General features: G+C 35.2%; 1 protein-coding gene across 2 annotated transcripts in view; it reads left to right on the top strand.

Moving 5' to 3' along the window:
- Window positions 1–21066, top strand: part of UVRAG (UV radiation resistance associated) — a 496833-nt gene that overhangs the window by 151468 nt on the left and 324299 nt on the right. The gene's annotated exons all lie outside the window — the stretch shown is intronic.

Genomic DNA, 21066 nt, shown 5'->3' with positions numbered 1-21066 from the left:
TGAAGGGCTCATTTTGGACTTGGTTTGTCAATAATTCGCCTTCTATTTGAGTTTCTGTTAAAATCTGTACAGATAGGCAGTTACCAGACTGTGTTTTCTGCTTCTTTCCAGCAGATGGCACTCTTTAGACGCCTTTTCTCCTCTGGGTCATCTCCTGGATTGTGGCAGCTGATTGAGCAGGGTAGAGATCCCATATCAGGGCTACTGGTTTTAGTGTGTGTTACGAGCCTCTGACCACTGGGCCTATTCTTTCCATTTCAGTTTCTCCACTTTTTCTTCCAGGAACCTCCCTATGTAGTATAGAAAACCTTCTCTGATCATTCACACCCTGAAACTGCAGTCCTGTTCATTTTTCTGTTTCTTCTCTCATTGTTCCATGGAGCAGGGTTGAACTCAGCCTTTACTATTCTGCCATCTTGTTACCCTTCAGTCTTCTCAAGTGGCCAGTGCCCACTGCACCCCTACTCCCTTGGCTCTAGACACTGTCTCTCCCACCTCAGAAATTGGAGAGTTTTTTAAGTTCTTGAAAAGTAAACAGAAACAGAGCTCTAGGCTTATTCTCATCAGGGAATTCGGAGAGTTTGAAATTTTTTTATAATTTTGAAAGCTTACTATTCCCTTTCATTTGTAGTGAAGTCATTCTGGACCTGCCTTTTTCCTGATAAGTCGATTTCAATTTAGACTGTTCTTTTCCAGAGCTGGGAATCCTGTCTTTTTCTTCTCTCTCCACTGATTATAGTTAACATGATACCATTGTTGCCTACTCTTCCTTCTCTCATTATAATATTCACTCTTACTATATTTTCCATTAGTTATATAATGCGTGTGTATGTTTGTGTATACATCTTTTCTTCCTGTCAGGTAGGGTACAAACCCCATTAAGGCTGAGGTTGTATCTCATCTACTTTTCACTTTTATGCTAAGTCCAAGGATTTAGTATAAACTTTGGTAATTTTTCTCCATAAGTGAATTGTTGAAGTCTAATAGGATCACATTTTTCCTATCTCTGTTTTCTTCTAAAATATGTTTTCACTTAAGGAATGATTACTTTAAAAGGGTCAGTTTGAGTTCTCAAATGGAATCTGCTTCATATTGGAGTTTGTAACTGTGATTTACTGTGATTATTTTGAGTTTCATTTAAAGTATTGAAACATGACCAATAATCTCTTCATCCCTGTTGACTTGAATTTAATAGAACATAATTAACTTTTAATTTCATATCTATATACCTTTGCTTAGGAGCACTGTTATTTCTCACTGCTTCTGATTATTTTGAGGTAGATGATAAACATCCACTTTTGTATCAAACCTTAGGGAATGCACATACTTAGCTCAGGTTTAACATCTAAGAGGAGGTCTCACTTTGTCTCCTTAACAGCTCAGCGTGGGACTTTATCAAAGCTTAGAGTCAGAGTGTACAAAGCTTGAAGATGTTTAGCAGAGATCCTTGCACAATTTTTCTCAGCTTAAACTTGACTGATGCTTGAAAGTACAATAATGTCCAAATTATCATATCCACATAGCAGCTTAGGTTGTCTCTTGATTCATTAGGTAGCTGTTTTAGGAGTAATCATATTAATAAATATTGTATCTTAAAGAAGTACACTCATTGCATCCGAAAATATGCTCAACTGGTAAAGCGAGTTGTTTTTTCCCTTGTAAACATGATTTCTTAATCTACCCAATAAAGTAGACAGACTATTTACTTATGGTTTTAAAACTGTTGGATCCTGCTTGGGAAAGCTCTCAGGAGAGCCTTAAACTATTGTACTAGGCATCCACTTGGGCCTTCTTTTCTTCTTCTTAACATATTGTACCTGGATGATGTAGATCCCTCTCAAATGTGCCTCTCCAGTTAACAGTTCCATATATCTATACTTGTGTCAAATTGTTTGGATGTTTCAGAGACATGCAAACTCTGCAATTCCCAAATTTAGCTCGATTTCCCTCCCCATCTCAAGAAACTTGCTCATGTTGTGTTCCTTAGTTCAGTGAATGGTACCACTCAACTCAGAATAAAAGTGTCATCCTGGACCCCTCCCTCTTTCTTTGAATCATTATTAATAGTGACTCGTAAATATCTACTTCTTTTCTGGTTCTTAACACTGTAGCTAGATTTATCTTTCTGAGATGCTGATCAAGTTCCTCCTTTATTCAAATAACTTCAATAGCTCTCCTTTGCCCTCAGAGTGATTGATGGCTTATGGAATTTTCCTGTAATCAGACATCTCATTTCTAAGTTTCCCACTCCTACGGCTCTCTTATAAAGTGCTAGACCTGACAGGACGCTATATACCAGATATGGGTTGGCGTTTACAGTGGGGATTTTTTAACTTCCAAGTTCACAGTTCTGAGCTTGTGAAAATGTCCAAATCAAGACATCAACAGGGAAATACCTGGACTCTGAAGAACACCTATTGGCGAATTTGGGCTCTTCTATCAGATAGTAAGGCAAATGGCAGTGTCTACTCTTCCCTCTTTCCCAGGTTTCATTGCTTTCTGCTTCTGGTTTCAGTGGCTTCCTCTCTCAACTTCTGCTTGTTTCCTTTAGTTTCTGGTTCTGTTAGCTTCTGTGTGTCCTCCTCTCTAAACTTCTCTGGAGATTTTTTCTGTTTTTTATCCTCTTCTAAAGGACTCCAGTAAGAGGATTAAGATCCACCTTGACTGAGATGGATCTCAACTGAAATGACCTAATCAAAAGGCCCTACCAACAGGAATGGATTAGAAGAACATGATGTTTTCTGGATACATACAGCCTCAAACCATCAATTAAAGTTATGCTGAAATTTGTCAATCTCAGTTTTAGTTCAGGTCTCATTTCCACAGGAAAGTTTTCTGTGACATGCCCCTTACATCTAGTTTGGATACCCCACTTATGCTCTTATTGCACCTTACATTTCATTTCCCTAGTCACTGAGCCTTATCCTGTTATATTCAGTTTGCTTGTTTGCTCATCTCTCTTTCCTACTAGACTGTAAGCTGAGAATGGCAGGGGCAGTATCTGTCTTCTTCACTGATTTGTCAGTGAATAGTATATAATAATAATTTAATAAATATTTGTTGAATGAATGAATCTTTCTGAAACAGTAGATCATCAGAAGTTCTATTGGAATGCACTACTTGTTATCAGTAATGCAGCTTATTACTCAGAATTATAGTTCTCTATGTCTAAGTGGTTTCTCCCCATTTCTGTTTAGACACTTGTCATTTCCAAGTTGTTACATCATATCCAAATGGAATTCTTCATTTTTCTCTTATGGCTTCCTTTCCCTTCCAGTTTTCCCTGTCTTATTAACCTTTTTTTCTTCCATTTATATAGCCCTCAAATCTTGGAGTCTGTTTTTGATTCATTTCTTTCCTTTATCTGCTGTATCCAATCAGTCACTAGGTTTTAAAAATTTTTTCTTTGAAATAACTCTGGTATCCATGGTTACTTTTCCATTCTCATTGCCATAATCCAAGTTTAGACTCACATCCCCACAGGGCTGGATTATACAGTAGTTTTGGGGTGAACCAATGGACTCTACACTCTGTATCCCCCCTCTTACTTTCCACTGCCTGATTTATGTACCTAAAGCATACTTTCAATGTATTCCTTTGTTTAAAGGTTATAGCCAAACTGTTCATTGTCTGCTAGATATGTCAAAACCACTTACCTGATTTTCTTCTCTTCATTGGCACAAATTGAGTCAGTTGGGTAGTTCTTTTGATTCTGTCTGTACCTTTTTTTTTTTCTCTCTAAATACAGCTTGTGGTTTCCCATTGTCATGCTTTGGCTGAAGGTGTTCAGTCTGTGCAGGACTTTCCTTCACTGCCATTTATATTTTAATACTCCTTAATCCATCCCAAATACTGCGACTCCTGCAATTTTTGATATTCCTTGCTTCTACCAGATGGAATCTTTACCATACTAGAACTCCTATAGCTTTTTTGTTTGTTTGTTTTAAACTTTCTTATTGTACCTTACATTATTTATTTATCATGGAACCTTAACTGTGTTGTAACTTTTTGAGGATTATAGCAATAGCCTAACAACCTGCATATATTATGTGTTCAGTAAGCCCTGAGATGAATAAATGTATGCATAATGCTATTTGCTTCATAATCAGCTTCATAATCATATCCTATAAGCTGGGTTATTTCAATATAACTTTTATAGTGTTAATAAAGTTAAGGGCAATCTTGTGACTGTTGTCAGCAGTTAAAAACTCTCAAAATGTACAGTAACATCTCTTAAAAGGTGACTCATCCAAAGATCTAGTTCAGGGGTAAGCAAACAAACTACATTTGAGTACATGTCTTTCTATGACCTGTGAGCTAAGAATGATTTTTACATTTTTATAGAATTTAAAAGAAAAACAGGAATATGTGACGGAGATCATATTTGGTCTTCAAAGCATAAAATGCTTCATGTCTGGCTCTTTATAAAAAATGTCTGCCAACCACTGATCTAGAAATACATGTGATCATCTGTGTGAAAGTATACCTGCTGATTAGATTTGCAAAATGATCTGTTTCCCTGAATAGTTTAATAGTCATTCTGCCTAGACTGGAGACTATTCCCTTCCCTGAAAAAGAATTGTTAGGTAGGATTTCAGAAGCCTTTTGAGTGGCATCTAAATCTCCTCTGGGCCCTTTGGCACTTGACTGTATCTTACGTAGATAACGAGATTCAAATGAGCCATTTCTTTCCATTATAATCCTTCATCAGGGGTCTATTGGGATTGTACATCTGGTGAACTTAGATGCCATTCAGAGCAAGGCTCTTAGCATATTTCAAGAATGTTAATTGCTAAGTGGTGGCTGAAGCAGAAGGGTTTAATAATGTCCTTAAGTTTCCTTAAATACACATGGACCCAAAAGGTCTTAGAGATCATTAGGTATAGCATGGTCGCTAAAAACATAGGCTGTGGAGCCAGACTGCATGGCTCTTCTACTTAATCCTCTGTGTCTCAGTTTTTTCACCTTTAAAGTGGGGATAAGAATAGCACCTATTTCACAGGGTTGTGTGAGTATTAAATATATTAATACTTGTAAAACACACCACTGTCTAGCATGCTGTAAGTGCTCACAAATGTTACTCTTGTTTATATTGCTGTTGTCTTTTTTGTTATTTTTATTAGTAGTATTCTTATTTCATTTTATAGTTAAAGAAATCAAGACCTAAAGAAAGGAGTTAAATTATTTTCTTCACAAATAATAAGAGAGTCGATTAAAATGTGGGATCCCAACCTTCAGTTCAGTTCTCTTTCCCTGCTGTAATATATTGCTATTTTTTTATGTTAGCAGGTGTGGATGATTTTTTAATAGTCAGAAAAAAATGCTTGACAGACTTTTTGCACAAAATAAGAAAAGCTAAGTGCAATGTCATCCATCCTTTCTCCTGAGAATCTTAAATCTATTTTTAGTGTCTTTTATTATTTAGATTTTTTTAGCTAATATATAGAACTGTCTCCAGTCTTTTTCCTCTCTGTTTGCTGTCACTGATATGTGAATTATTTTCATTGCCATTTTTTTGAAGATTTAAATGAAATTCACATAACAACATTAAACATTTTAAAGTGTATAATTTAGTGCAATCACAATGTTGTGCAATCTTCCCTCTATCAAGTTGCAAAATATTTTCACCACAGAAGAAAACCTTGTACCCATTAAGTAGTCGCTACCCATTCCCTTCTCCCTATCCCCTGACAGCTCCAATCTGCTTTCTGTCTCTGTGGATTTACCTATTCTAGCTATTTCATATAAATTGAATCACACAATATGTGACCATTTCAGGTCTGGCTTCACTTGCATGTCTTCAGGGTACATCTGTGTACTGACATGTATCAGCAATTCACTCCTTTTTTATAGCTAGATGGTATTCCATTGTGTGTCTGTACCACATTTTGTTTACCCATTCATCCAATGAGGGACATTTGAACTGTTTCCACCTTTTAGCTATTAGGAATAGTACTGCTAGGAACTTGTGTGTACATGTGTTGAGTACCTGTTTTCAGTTTTTTTTGGTATATTTCCAGGTGTAGAATTGCCAGGTCAAATGGTAATTATATGTTTAACTTTTTGAGGAACCACCAAATTGGTTTGCATATTGACTAAACTATTTTACATTCTCACCAGCAGTACACAAGAATTCCAATTTCTCCACCTCCTTACCAACACTTTTTATTTTCTATATTTTTGTGTATACCCATCCTAGGGGGTGTGAAGTGGTATCTCATTGTTTAGGTTTGCATTTCCGTAAAGATTAATGATGTTAAGCATCATTTCATTTGCTTGTTAGTCATTCATTTATCTTCTTTGGAGAAAGGCATATTCAAGTACTTTGCCCAATTTTAAATTAAATTGTCTTTGATATTGAGTTATGAGTTCTTTATATATTCTGGTTAATATACCCTTATTAGATGTATAATTTGCATCTATTTTCTCCCATTCTGTAGGCTTTCTTTTAGTTTTCTTAATAATAGCCTTTGCACAAAAGTTTCTAATTTTGATGAAGTCAAGTTTATCTTATTTTTTTCTTTTGTTGCTTATGCTTCTAGTATTATATATGAGAATATATTACCAAATCCAAGGATATGGAGATTTTTTCCATGCTTTCTTCTAAGAGTTTTATGGTTTTAGCTCTTATATATAGGTCATTGATCATAGTTTTTAATTAATTTTAAAATTATTTTTTATTGATATATATTATATATTCACATACCATGTAATCATCCAAAGTGTACAATCAATGGTTAAGCAATATCTTTTTATAGCTGAGCATTTATCATCACAATTGACTTTTCTTTTTTGTGAAAAATAACATATATACAAACAAACAATAAATTTCAAAGCACATCGCAATGATTAGTTGTAGAAGAGATTCCAGAGTTTGATATAGGTTACAGTTCCACAATTATAAATTTTTACTTTCAGCTGCTCTAAGATACTAGAGACTAAAGAAATATCAATATGATGATTCAGCAGTTATACTCATTTATTAAACCCTACCCTCTCTGTATAACTCCACTGTCACTTTGATCTTTCTCCTACTCCTAGGGGTATTTGGGCTATGCCCATTCTAATTTTTTCATGTTAGAAGGGGCTGTTAATAATATGGGATGGGGAGATGGAACTGTCTGATATTCTGGAGAGGCTGGGCTAGGTTTCAGTACTTATCTGGTCCAGGGACCCATCTGGAGTTTGTAGGTTTCTGGAATGTTACCCTAGTGCATAGAACCTTTAGAATCTTTTTTTTTTTAAAACTTTTTTTATTATATGATATAACATATATACAAAGCACAAAGCAAAAAAAGAAAAAAGTATTAGTTTTTAAAGTATTCTTCAACAAGTAGTTACAGGACAGATCCCAGAGTTTGTCACGGAGTACCATGCAAAGTTTAATAGTTCTATATTTTTTCTCCCATTCCTCAGATTTTTTCCTTCTAGTTCCTCCAAAACATTGCAGGCTGGAAGGAATATGTATTTTTTTTTAAGAAGGAATATGTATTTTTTTTATCATCACTTTTTTCTTCTTTCTTTGTCAAAAATAACATTTACAAAAAAGCAATAAATATCAGCACAGCACAACAATTAGTTGTAGAACAGATTTCAGAGTTTGGTATGGGTTACAGTTCCACAATTTTAAGTTTTTACTTCTAGCTGCTCTAAGATACTGGAGACCAAAAGAAATATCAGTATAATGATTCAGCAGTCATACTCTTTTGTTAAACCCTACTGTCTCTGTATAGCTCCACCATCACCTTTGATCTTTCTATCCCATTCTTTAGGGGTATTTGGTTTATGCTCATTCTGACTTTTTCATATTGTAAGGGCTGTCAGTAGTAAAGGGTAGGGAGGTGGAACTATCTGATGTTCTGGAAACTCTGGCCCCCGTGGGTTTCAAAACTTACCTGGTCCAGGGACCTATCTAGGGTTGTAGGTTTCTGGAAATTTACCCAAGTGCATGGAACCTTTGTAGAATCATACATATTGCCCTAAGTGTTCTTCAGGATTGGCTGGAATGGTCCTGGTTGGGGTTTGGCAAACTATGATAGGTCGCAATGTCTAACTGAAGCTTGTGTAAGAGTGACCTCCAGAGTAGCCTCTTGACTCTATTTGAACTCTCTCAGCCAGTGATACCTCATTTGTTATACTTGTTTTCCCCCTTTTGGTCAAGATAGCATTGTTGATCTCACTGTGCCAGGGCCAGGCTCATCCCTGGGAATCATCTCCTATGCCGCCAGGGAGACTTTCACCTCTGGATGTCATGTCTCACATAGTGGGGAGGGCAATGAGTTCACTTGCATAATTGGGCTTAGAGAGAGTGAGGCCACATCTGAACAATGAAAGAGGTCCTCTGAAAGTAACTCTTAGGCAAACCTATAGGTAGACTAAGCTTCTGTTCTACATACATAAGCTTCACTAGAACAAGCCTCAAGATCAAGAGCCTGGCCTATTGATTTAGGAGTCCCTAATGTTTGACACAGTATTAGGGATTTCCCCAGTGGTAAAGTTTAATAGTTCCATATTCTTTCTCCCATCCCTCAAGGGACTTTGCCAATACTTTTTGATTATCCGCTTAATATACGCTGGGATATATCCAGGCATTACATTAAGCTGTACAGGATTCAAGGCCCTCATTCTTACTCTGGGCTACCAGTGTTTGTATTTTTAAACGATCTGTCCAGACAGGTTGAGTTGGATTATATGCTACAGAAAATTTAGATTCTGGACAAAATAAGCTTTTCTTATTTTGGTCTCAAAGATTAGATGAAGTTCTAAAATACAGTGTCTTCCTTACCCCTGTATTCTGGATTACCTTAATCCCAACCTGAGCAACTTCATTCTTATGTCTAAATACCAGGTTATATGTATATAAAACAGCCCCTCAAAATTCAGAAATAACAGTTACCACTCTGGACTAAATGTAACTGCTATAAGAGCTTACAGTCTCGGCCCCTGTTTTCTTATAAGTATTTTCTAAATGAGGCCATACAGTTGGTTTTTAATTCCTGGCTTATTTTGCCTCACCAAATGTCCGACAGGTTCATTTGCAACATTGCATGACTTACAACTTAGTTCCTTTTTGTGGCTGCACATATGTATACACCATCTTTTGTCAGTCTACTCAGTCAATGCATCCTTCAGCCACCTCCCTTCATTGGGAATTATGCTTAATATCCAAAGTCCACAATCCATAACACTCTCAATATCAGGGTTCTCAAGAGGAGGATAACCAATAAACATATCCTCACCGAATAGAAAATCCAAACCTTCCCTTAACTCTCGTCTCTCCCCTCATTATCTACCTCTGGTGTTGCTGTGATATTGTTGATGCGTTCCGATTAAACATATCCCATAACATGCAATAGTAATTTCCCCCCATACCTTGAACTTATATACTCTTTGTACAAGACTCATACCTTTGCAGTAGTTCATACAAGAACTTATTTATATTTGTAGTATTAATAAGTGGGACACATGGGTCTATATAATCCCTTTTAATCATGTTCACCTTCAATTGGTAATTTTATTTATAGATTCACTGGTGAACCATTTTCACTTCTGTGTGTTCCCTTACATTTAAGCTCAACCTCGTTAGCTAACTGCTCACCCATCTCTAGCTTTCGTTTATTTCCAGGACTTCTATATTCTGTATTATCAGATTTTACCTTTACCGTGGTCATAAAAGTGGAATCATACAGTATCAATCTTGTGTCTGGTTTATTTTACTCAGCATTGTATCCTCATTGCTCTTCCATCTTGTCATATGCTTCAGGATGTCATTTCATCTTACTGCTGCATAATATTTCATTGTGTGTATATACTGCATTTTGTTAATCCACTTATATTAATCCATAATATTTCGTTGTGTGTATATATCACATTTTGTTAATCCACTGTCTGTTGATAGACACTTGGATTGTTTCCATCTTTCAGCGATTGTGAATGATGCTGAATAACAGTGTGAAAATCTCTGTGTCACTGCTTTCGACTGTTCTGGGTATATACTGAGTAGTGGTATTGCTGGGTCTAGGGCAACTCAGTATTTAGTTTTCAGAGGAACTGCTATGTCTTCCATAGCAGCTGTACCATTATATATTCCCACCAGCAGTGTATAAGTGTCCCAATTTCTCCACATCCTCTCCAACATTTGTAGTCTCCTGCTTGTTTAATAGCAGCCATTCTTATAGGTGTGAGGTGGTATCTTATTGTAGTCTTGATCTATGTTTCCCTTATAGCTAATGAAAATGAGCATCTCCTTATGTGTTTTTTTAGCCATCTGTATTTGCTCTTCAGACTGCTTAATAGCCTTTGCACAAAAGTTTCTAATTTTGATGAAGTCCAGTTTATTTCTTTTTCTTTTGCTTGTACTTTTGGTATCATATATAAAAACACATTACCAAATCTAAGGAGATGAAGATTGTTTCCCATGCTTTCTTCTAAGATTTTTATGGGTTGAGTTAGTTTTTATATATGGTGTAAGGTAGGGTCCAATTTCATTATTTTGCCTGTGAAAATTCAGTTTTCCCAGCACCGTTTTTATGAGACTATTCTTTCCCCATTGAGTGGACTTGGCCCACTTGTCCAAACTCTTGAGTTGATTTCTGGACACTTAGTACTGTTCCACTGTTTATATGGTTGTCCTTATGACTATAGCACACTGTTTTGATTAGTGCAGCTTTGTAATAAGTTTTGAAGTTGGAAAGTTTGAATCCTTTAACTTTATTTTTTTCAAAATTTTTTGTATGTTTGGGGCACCTTGTAATTCCATATGAATTTGAGGATTGGCTTTTATGTTTCTTCAAAATGGCCATTGGAATTTTGATAGGGATTGTATTGAATAGCTTTGAGTAGTTTTGTTATCTTGAGACTATTAATTCCTTCTATCTGTGAACACAGATACATGTCTTTCCATTTATTTAGGTCTTCTTTAATTCAGCAGTGTTTTGTAGCTTTCAATGTACGTCTTTCACCTCCTTAGTTAAATTTATTTCTTAAGTATTTTATTCTCACAGATGCTAGTGTAAATGTAATTGTTTTCTTAATTTTCTTTTCAGATTGTTCATTGCTGCTGTATAAGAAACACATTAATTTTTTTAATGTATTTTTTACAAGTTTTTTTTATTAATTAAAAAAAATTAACTAACACAACATTTAGAAATCATTCCATTCTACATATGTAATCAGTAATTCTTAATATCATCACATAGATGTATGATCATCATTTCTTAGTACATTTGCATCGATTTAGAAAAAGAAATAGCAAGACAACAGAAAAAAATAAAATGATAATATAGAGAAAAAAATACAAAAAATATATATAAAAAACAAACAAACAAAACTATAGCTCAGATGCAGCTTCATTCAGTGTTTTTAATGTATTTTTATTGAGGTACATTCACACACCATCCAAACTGTACAATTAGTGACTCACGGTGTAAATCATATCATTGTTCATTTATCACCACAAACAATTTTAGAACATTTTCATTACTCCACAAATTAACATAAAAAAGAAAACCCAAAACATCCCATTCCCTTTACCCTCCTTGCCATTACTGACCCCTAGTATCAGTAACATTTGTTACTGTCGATAAAGAGTATTAGGATCTTACTGTTAACTATAGTGTGTAGTTTGCAATAGAATATATTTTTTCGCACATAACGTCCTACTCTATTATGAACTTCTTGTAATATTAGTGTTGTTCATTTGTCCTAGTTCATGAAAGAACTTTTTAATATTTGTACTGTTAATCACAGTCATTGTCCACAAGATTCACTGTGTTATACATTCCTATGTTTTAACCTCCAGCCTTCCTTTTGGTGACACGTGTGACTCTAAACTTCCCTTTTCAACCACATTCAAATACAGTTCAGCATTGTTAATTATACTCATAATAATGTGCTACCGTCACCTCTCTCCATTTCCAAACATTTAAGTTTAATCTAGTTAAAAGTCCTGCATGTATTAGGCAACGAAGTCCCGTTCTCTGGCCTCCTATTTCCTGGTGACCTATATTCTAGATTTTATGTTATGAGTTTACTTATTATAATTAGTTCATATTAGTGAGATCATACAATATTTGTCTTTTTCTGTCTGACTTATTTCACTCAACATGATGTCCTCAGGGTTCGTCCATGTTGTCACATATTTCAGAACTTCATTCCTTCTCACTGCTGAATAGTGTTCCTTCTCACTACACATTTTGTTTATCCATTCATTGGTTGATGGCTGCTTAGATCGTTTCTATCTTTTGGCGATTATGACTATAATGTTGCTATGAACACCAGTGTGCAAGTGTGTGTCTGCTTGCATCTCTCCTTTCAGTATATACCCTTTCTTCTGGGTATATGCTGAGTCGTGAGATTGCCAGTTCATGTGGTAATTCTGTACCTAGCTTTCTGAGGAACCGCCAAACCACTTGATTTTTGTATGTTGAAGTTGTACCCTGCATCTTTTCTGAACATTATTAGCACTGATAGCTTTTTTGTGTGTGGATTCTTTAGGATTTTCTATGTATAAAGTAACACCACCTCTGAATAGGAATATTATTACTTCTGTTTTAATTTGGATGCCTTTCTTTTTTTTGCCTAATGGTTCTGCCTAGAACTTTCGATACAGTATTGAATAGAAATGCCAAAAGTGGACCTTAGTCTAGTTCCTGATCTTAGGGAGAAGACTTTCAGTCTTTCACCATTGAGTATGGTGTTAGCTGTGAATTTCTCGCAAATATTCTTTATCACGTTGAAGAAGTTCTTTCTATTCCTTGAATAAGTGTTTTTTTCTTATAAGGAAAGATTGTTAGATTTTGTCAAATGCTTTTTTGTGTGTCAATTGAAATGACCTTGAGGTTTTATTCTTTCATTCTATCAGTATGGTTTATTATATTGATTGGTTTCCTTTTATTGAGCTACCCTTGCATTTCAGTGATAAATTTCATTTGTTCATGGTGTATAATCTTTGTAACGTGCTGCTGGATTCTTTTTTTTTTTTTTTTTAACCTTCACCACTGTCTATTTCCAGAACATTTACATCACTGCAAACAGAAACTCTGTAAACATTAAGCAATAACTTCCCACCCTCCTCCCCCACCCCAACCCCTGGAAACCTCTACTGAGTTTTCTGTCTCTCTGAATTTATCTATTCTAGATACCTCTTGTAAATGAAATCATATAATGTTAATCTGGCTTATATCACTTGGCATGTTTTCAAGGTTCATCCATGTCGCATGTATCAGAACGTCATTCTTTTTTATGGCTGAATAATATTCCATTGTGTGTGTGTGTGTGTGTGTGTGTGTGTGTGTGTGTGTGTGTGTGTGTGTATATATATATATACACACACACACCACATTTGTTTGCCCATCTGTTGATGGACACTTAGGTTCTTTCCACCTTCTAGCTATTGTGAGTAATGCTGCTATGAACATTAGTTTACAAGTATCAGTTTGAGTTGCTTTCAATTCTTTGAAGAATATACGTAGGAGTAGAATTGCTGGGTTATATATGGTAATACTGTGTTTAATTTCTTGAGAAACTATCAAACTGTTTTCTACAGTGGCTGCTCCATTTTATATTCCCACCAGCAATGTATAAACATTCCAGGTTCTCTGCATCCTTGCCAATCGCTTTACTTTTACATTTTTTAATAATAGTCATCCTAGTGAGTGCCAAGTGGTATCTCATGGTTTTGATTTCCATTTCTCTAATGGCAGTGTTGAGCATCTTTTCATGTTCTTATTGGCCACCTGCATATCTTCTTTAAGTCCTTTGCTCATTTTTTATTGAGTTGTCTTTTTGTTGTTGAGTTTTAAGAGTTCCTGATACTATTCTGGATATTAAGCCCTTAACCAATACAATGTTTCCAAATATTTTCTTGTTCCATTCTTCATGCTATCATTTAACATTCTGATCATGTTCTTTGATGCACAAAAGTTTTAAATTTTGATTTGGTTCCATTTATCTGTTTTTTATTTTGCAGCTTATATTTTTGGTGTCATCTCTAAGAATTCATTACCTAATGCAGGGTTCTGAAGATTTCCCCCTATGTTCTGAGAGTTTTATATTTAGGTTGTTCTGGTGATTTGAAGCTACGTACCCCAGAAAAACATGTTCTGAAATTTATTCCATCCCTGTGAGTGTAAATCCATTGCAGGTAGGGACTTTAGATGAGGTTCCTTCAGTTAAGATGTGGCCCAACTCAATCAGGATGGGTCTTAATCCTATTACTGTAGTCCTTTATAAGCAGAATTAAATTCAGGCAGATAGAGAGAAAGCCGCAGGAAGCAAGAAGTCCAAGTCAGTGGCACCTGGAAGAGTAAAGAGAAGATGCTGCTATGTGCAATGCCATGTAGCAGAAAAGTCAAGGACCAAGGATTGCCAGCCGCCAGCCCCAAAATACCAATCTTCAGAAACAAAGCATAACCTTACTGATGCCTCAGTTTTGGACTTCTGATAGCCTTAAACCATAAGCCAATAAATTCCCATTGTTTAGGCCAGCCCACTGCATGGTATTTGCTTTAGTGGTGAGGAAACTAATGTAGTTATTGATCATTTTCTGCTGGATTCTTTTTGCTAGTGTTTTTGGGGGAAGTTTTGTGTCTGTATTCATCAAGCATTTTGGTCTCTAGTTTCCTTTTTTGTGTTTTTTTTTTCTCTTCCACTTTATTTATTTTTTATTAGAGAAGATATAAGTTTGCAGAAAAATCATGCAGAAAGTACATCATTCCTATATTATGCACCCCCCACAGTTTTCCCTACTATTAACATTTTGCATTAGTGTGATAATTTGTTACAATTGATGAAATAATATTATAATAGTTATAACGTTAACTGTGATCCATAGTTGACATTACTGTTCATTCTTTATTTGTATAATTATAATCTGTTAACACATATACAGCCTAAATTATAACTCTAGCCACTTTCAAGTATACAATTCAGTGATGTTAAATATATTCACAATGTTGTACTACTGTCACCATCATCCATTATCAATCCGTATACCTACCCCCATTTTAACATTTTTGCCTTAGGGTGGTTCCTTGGTTACCAATGATGAAAGAATGTTATCATAATTATACTATTAACTATAGTCTACAGTTTACATTAGGGTTCACTCTGTTGTATACTCCCATGCTTTATTTTTTAATTAAAAATTTTTATTCTAGTACTGTATATACCGTTCTAGTTTGCTACCTGCGGGAATGCATTATACCAGAAACAAAATGCTTTTAAAATGGGGAATTTAATAAGTTGCTAGTTTATAGTTCTAAGGCCATGAAAATGTCACAATTAAAACAAGTCTATAGAAATGTCCAATCAAAGGTATCCAGTGAAAGATACCTTGGTTCAAGAAGGCCAATGAAGTTCAGGGTTTCTCTCTCAAGTGGAAAGACACATGGCGAACACAGTCGGGGTTTCTCTCTTATCTGGAAAGGCACGTGGCAAACACGATGTCATCTGCTAGCTTTCTCTCCTGGCTTCCTGTTTCATGAAGCTCTCCGGGAGGCATTTTCCTTCTTCATCTCCAACGGTCACTGGCTGCTAGACTCTCTGCTTTTCATGGCTATGTCATTCTGTGCTCTCTTAAAAATCTCCCACATTCTTCAAAATGTTTCCTCTTTTATAGAATTCCAGTAAACTAATCAAGACCCACCCAAGTGGGTGGAGACACGTCTCTACCTAATCCAGCTTAACAACCACTCTTGATTGGGTTATATCTCCAGGGAGATGATGTAATTACAGATTCAAGCATACAGTATTGAATAGAGATTATTCTGCCTTTATGAAATGGAATTTTGTTTAAAACTTGACATTTGTAGGGTACATACATCCTTTCAATCCAGACATATGCCACTTAAAATTTCACCTTTTATCCACACTGAGATATATATTCAGTGGTGTTAATTCCATTCATATTGTTGAGTTGCCATCACCACTATCCATTACCTGAACTTCTCCATCATCCCAGATGGAAAGTGTACACCAATAAAAAATTAAATCCCCATTCCCTAGCCCCAGCCTGGCTTGGTAACCTGTATCCTAGTTTCTGACTCTGAATTTTCTCATTCTAATTATTTCATATGAATGAGATCATACAATATATATCTTTTTGTGTCTGGCTTATTTCAGATAACATGATGTCTTCAGGATTTAGCCATGTTGTTGCCTGTATAAGAACTTTATTCCTTTTTGTGGTTTAATAATATTCCATTGTAGGTATGTGTCACATTTTGTTTGCCTATTCATTTGTTGATGGCGTTTGGGTTACTTCCATCTTTTGGCAATTGTGAGTAATGCCGCTTTGAATATTGTTGTGAAAATATCTGTTCTAGTCCCTGCTTTCAATTCTTTTGGGTATATACCAATTAGAAGTATTGCTGATTCATATGGTAATACTAGACTTAACTTTCTAAGAAACTGCTAAACTATTTTCCATAGGAGTTGTACCATTTTACATTCCCTTTTGTGATGTTTTTGTCTGACTTTCATATCAGGGTAATATTGGCTGCATAGAATGAATTAGGAAGTGTTCCCTCCTCTTTCATTTTTGGAGGACTTTGAAAAGGATTGATGTTAAATCTTTTTTGAATGTTTAATAAAATTAATTGGTGAAACCATCTGGTCCTGTAGTTTTCTTTGTTGGTAGTTGTTGACATTTGACAATCTGATTAGTAAGTATCTTAAAGTAGGCCTATTTGGATTTATTCTGTTTGGGGAATATTGTGCATTTCAGATCTGTATTTTTATGTCTTTCGTAAGAGTTGGAAATTTTTCGCTGATTATTTCCTCCATTAGTCTTTCTGCTCCTTTTTCCTTCTCTTCTCCTTTTGGGACACCCATAACACATATATTTATGTGCTTCCTAATGTTTTCTTCTGTTGAGTTGGCTGCCTCTTCACCTTTTTGACATAGTCTTTAGAGATGCAGAAGCATTTGATTTTGAGGAGTTCCCATTTATCTAGTTTGTCTTTTGTTGCTTATGCTTTGAGTGTAAAGTTTAGGAAGCTACCTCCTATTACTAGGTCTTGAAGATGTTTCCCTACATTTTCTTCTAGAAGCTTTATGGTGCTAGTTCTTATATTTAGCTGTTTGATCCACTTTGAGTTAATTTTTGTGTAGGGTGTAAGGTAAGGGTCCTCTTTCATTCTTTTGGCTATTGTTATCCAGTTCTCCCATGTCCATTTATTGTAAAGACTATTTTGTTCCAGTTTAGTGGATTTGAGGGCCTTGTCAAAAATCAGTTGACCATAGATTTGGTGGTCTATTTCTGCACTCTCGATTGAATTCCATTGGTCATTGTGACAGTACCATGCTGTTCTGACTGCTGTGACTTTATAAAAAGTTTTAAAGTCAGAAAGTGTTAATCCTCCACTTTGTTCTTCCTTTTAAGCATGCTTTTAGCTGTTTGGGGTCTCTTTCCCTTCCAGATGAATTTGGTAGCTAGCATTTCCAAGTTTTCAAAGTAGGTTGTTGGAATTTTGATTGGTGCTATGTTGAATCTGTAGATCAGTTTGGGTAGAATTGACATCTTAGCTATATTTAACCTTCCTATCCATGAGCAGGGAATCTCTTTCCACCTATTTAGATTTTCTTTAATTTCTTTTAGCAGTGTTTTGTAGTTTTCTGTGTAGAAGTCCTTTACATTCCTAGTTAAGTTCATTCCTAGGTACTTGATTCTTTTAGTTGCTATTTTGAATGGAATTTTTCCTTAACCAACTCCTTAATTAGGTCATTGTGTATAGAAATGTTACTGATTTTTACTCATTAATTTTATATCCCACCACCTTGCTGAATTTATTAGTTCAAGTAACTTTGTCATAGATGTCTCAGGATTTTCCAAGTATAGTATATCTCATATCATCTGCAAATAATGAAAGTTTTACTTCTTCCTTTCCAATTTGGACACTTTTTATTTCTTTTCCTGCCTGATTTCTCTAGCTAGAACTCTCTAGCATAATGTTGAATAGTAGTGGTGACAGAAGACATTCTTGTCTCGTTCCTGATCTTAAGGAGGAAGTTTTCTGTCTCTCTCCATTGACTGTAATGCTGGCTATTGATTTTTCATATGTGCTCCTTATATATTGAGGAACTTACCTTTGATTCCTATTTATTTATTTATTTTTGCATGGGCAGGCACCGGGAATTTAACCCCAGTCTCTGGCATGGCAGTTGAGAATTGTGCCACTGAGTCACCATGGTCCGCCCAATTCCTATCTTTTGAAGTGGTTTTATCAGAAAAGGAAGTTGAATTTTGTTGAATACTTTTTCAGCATCAGTTGAGATAATCATGCGATTTTCCCCTTTTGATTTGTTAATGTGCTATATTACATTAATTCATTTTCTTGTGTTGAACCATCCTTGTATTCCTGGTATAAACCCCACTTGGTCATGGTGTGTAATTCGTTTAATGTGTTGTTGGATTCAGTTTGCTAGTATTTTGTTGAGAATTTTTACATCTGTGTTCCTTAGGGAAATTGGCATGCGGTTTTCCTTTCTTATAGCATCTTTACCTGGTTTTGATATTAGAATGATATTAGCTCCATAAAATGAGTTATGTTCCTTTTTCCTCATTTTTTTGGAAAAGTTTGAGCAGGACTGGAGTTATTTCTTCTTGGAATGTTTGATAAAATTCTTCTGTTAAGCCATCTGGCCTGGGGCTTTTCTTTTTAGGAAGATTTTTGATGACTGATTGAATCTCTTTACTTGTGATTGGTTTGTTGAGATCTTCTCTTTCTTCCTGAGTCCTTGTGGCTTGTTTGTGTGTTTCAAGGAATTTGTCCTCTTCATCTAAGTTGTCTAGTTTATTGGCATATAGTTGTTCGTAGTATCCTCTTATGATTTATTTTATTTCTTCAGGGTCTTTGATTATGCATCCCTCCTCATTTCTGATTTTGTTTATTTGCATCCTCTCTTTTTTTCTTTGTCATTCTTGCTAGTGGCCTATCAATTTTACTGATTTTCTCAAAGAACCAATTTTTGATTTTATTGATTCTTTGTATTGTACTTTTGTTCTTCCATTCATTTAACTCTGCTTTAATCATTGTTATTTCTCTTCTATTTGTTTTAAGATCAGTTTGCTGTTCTTTCTCAAGTTCCTCCAGGTGAGCAGTTAAGTCCTCAATTTTTGCTTTCTTGTTTTGTAATATAGGCATTTAGGGCAATAAATTTCCCTCTCAGCAGAGCCTTTGTCACATCCCATAAGTTCTGATAAGTTGTATTCTCATTTTCATCCATCTCCAGATAACTGCTGATGTCTCTAATAATTTCTTCTTTGACCCACTGGTTGTTTAAGAATGTGTTATATAATCTCCATGTATTTGTGAAAGTTCTCATTTTTTTGGTGGTTATTGATATCAAGCTTCACTCCTTTGTGATCAAAGAAAGTGCTTTGAATAATTTCAATATTTTTAATTTATAAAGACCTGTTTTGTGCCCAGGCATATAATCTATACAGGAGAATGTTCCATGAGCACTAGAGAAGAATGTATATCCCAGTGTTATGGGGGTGCATAAACTGATATATGTCTTTAGATCTAATTCATTTATCAAGTAGTTTAACATCTCTATTTCCTTGTTGATCTTCTGTCTGATTGTTCTATGTATAGAGAAGAGTGGTGTATTGAAGTATCCTACTGTTATTGTTGAAACAGCTATCGGTTCCTTCAGGTTTGCTAGTATCTGTCTCATGTACTTTGGAGCACCATGATTGTGAGCATAAACTTTCATGATTGTTATTTTTTCTTGGTGAATTGTCCCTTTTATTAATATATATTGTCTTTGTTTGTCTCTTATGATGTCTTTACATTTAAAGTCAATTTTGCCTGATAAAAGTACAGCTACTCCTGCTTTCTTAACTTTTGTATGGTTACAACTTGTGTGGAACATCTTTTTCCATCCTTTCATTTTCAATCTATTTGTATCCTTATGTCTAAAGTGAGTCTCTTGTAATCAGCATATATAGCTGGATTATATTTTTAAATTCATTCTGCCAATCTGTATCTTTTAATTTGTAAATTTAGTCCATTAACATCCAAAGTTATAACTGAAAAAGTGTTTCTTGAGTCCACCATCTTATCTTTTGGATTTTATTTGTCAGATCTACAGACTCTTTTCCATTTTTCTCTTTTTATCCTTTAAATTTCTCTTACTGGTACTCTTCAATTCTTTGTCCTCTCCTGCCTTTTTTCCCAACTGACAGAATTCCCTTTAGTATTTCTTGTAGTGCTGGTCTCTTGTTGACAAATTCTTTCAGGATTTTTTTGTCTGTGAAAATTTTAATCTCTCCCTCAATTTTGAAGGACAATTTGTCTGGGTCCAAAATTCTTGGCTGGACGTCTTTCTCTTTCAGGATCTTCAATATATCGTACCACACTGTCTTCTTGCTTCCATAGTGCCAATTAAGTAGTTTTAACTCAGTCTTATGTGGTTACTCTCATATATAGCAGACTGTTTTGCTCTTGTAGCTTTCAGGGTTTTCTCCTTCTCTTCAACATTTGATAGACTGATTAGTATGTGTCTTAGGGAAGGCCTGTTTGGATTTATTCTATTTGGAGTTCATTGAGCTTCTTTGACTGGCATATTTATGTCCTTAATTAGGATTGGGAAGTTTTCTGCCATCATATCCTCAACTAATCTTCCTAACCCTTTACCTTTCTCTTCCCCTTCAGAGACACCAGTGATTCTTATATTTGTGCACTTTGTTTTGCCCATCATTTCCCTGAGATCCAATTCAAAATTTTCCATCTTTTTTGCCATTTTCTGTTTTGAGTGTTCAAAATCAATTGTCCTTTCTTCTAGTTCACTTGCTCTTTCTTCTGTCTCTTCAGATCTGCTGTTGTGTGTATCTAGTATGTTTTTTACTTGGTCTGCAGCATCTTTAATTTCTTTGATATCGCTATTTTTCTATTTATTCTTTCAAATTCCTCTTTATGCTCTTCTAGTGTCTTCTTGATCTCCATTGTCATTAGCCATCCCATTTATTTAATTTAGTGGAGTTATATGAACATCTTTGATTAGTTGTTCCAATGTCTGTGTCTTCTTTGGTGTTTTAATTTGGTCGTTAAGCTGGGCTGT

This window comes from Tamandua tetradactyla, chromosome 8 (assembly GCF_023851605.1).
Source record: "Tamandua tetradactyla isolate mTamTet1 chromosome 8, mTamTet1.pri, whole genome shotgun sequence".
Classification (NCBI taxonomy): Eukaryota; Metazoa; Chordata; class Mammalia; order Pilosa; family Myrmecophagidae; genus Tamandua; species Tamandua tetradactyla.
Note: the sequence above shows the minus strand (reverse complement) of the source record. Positions and strands in the feature narration are given on the sequence as shown.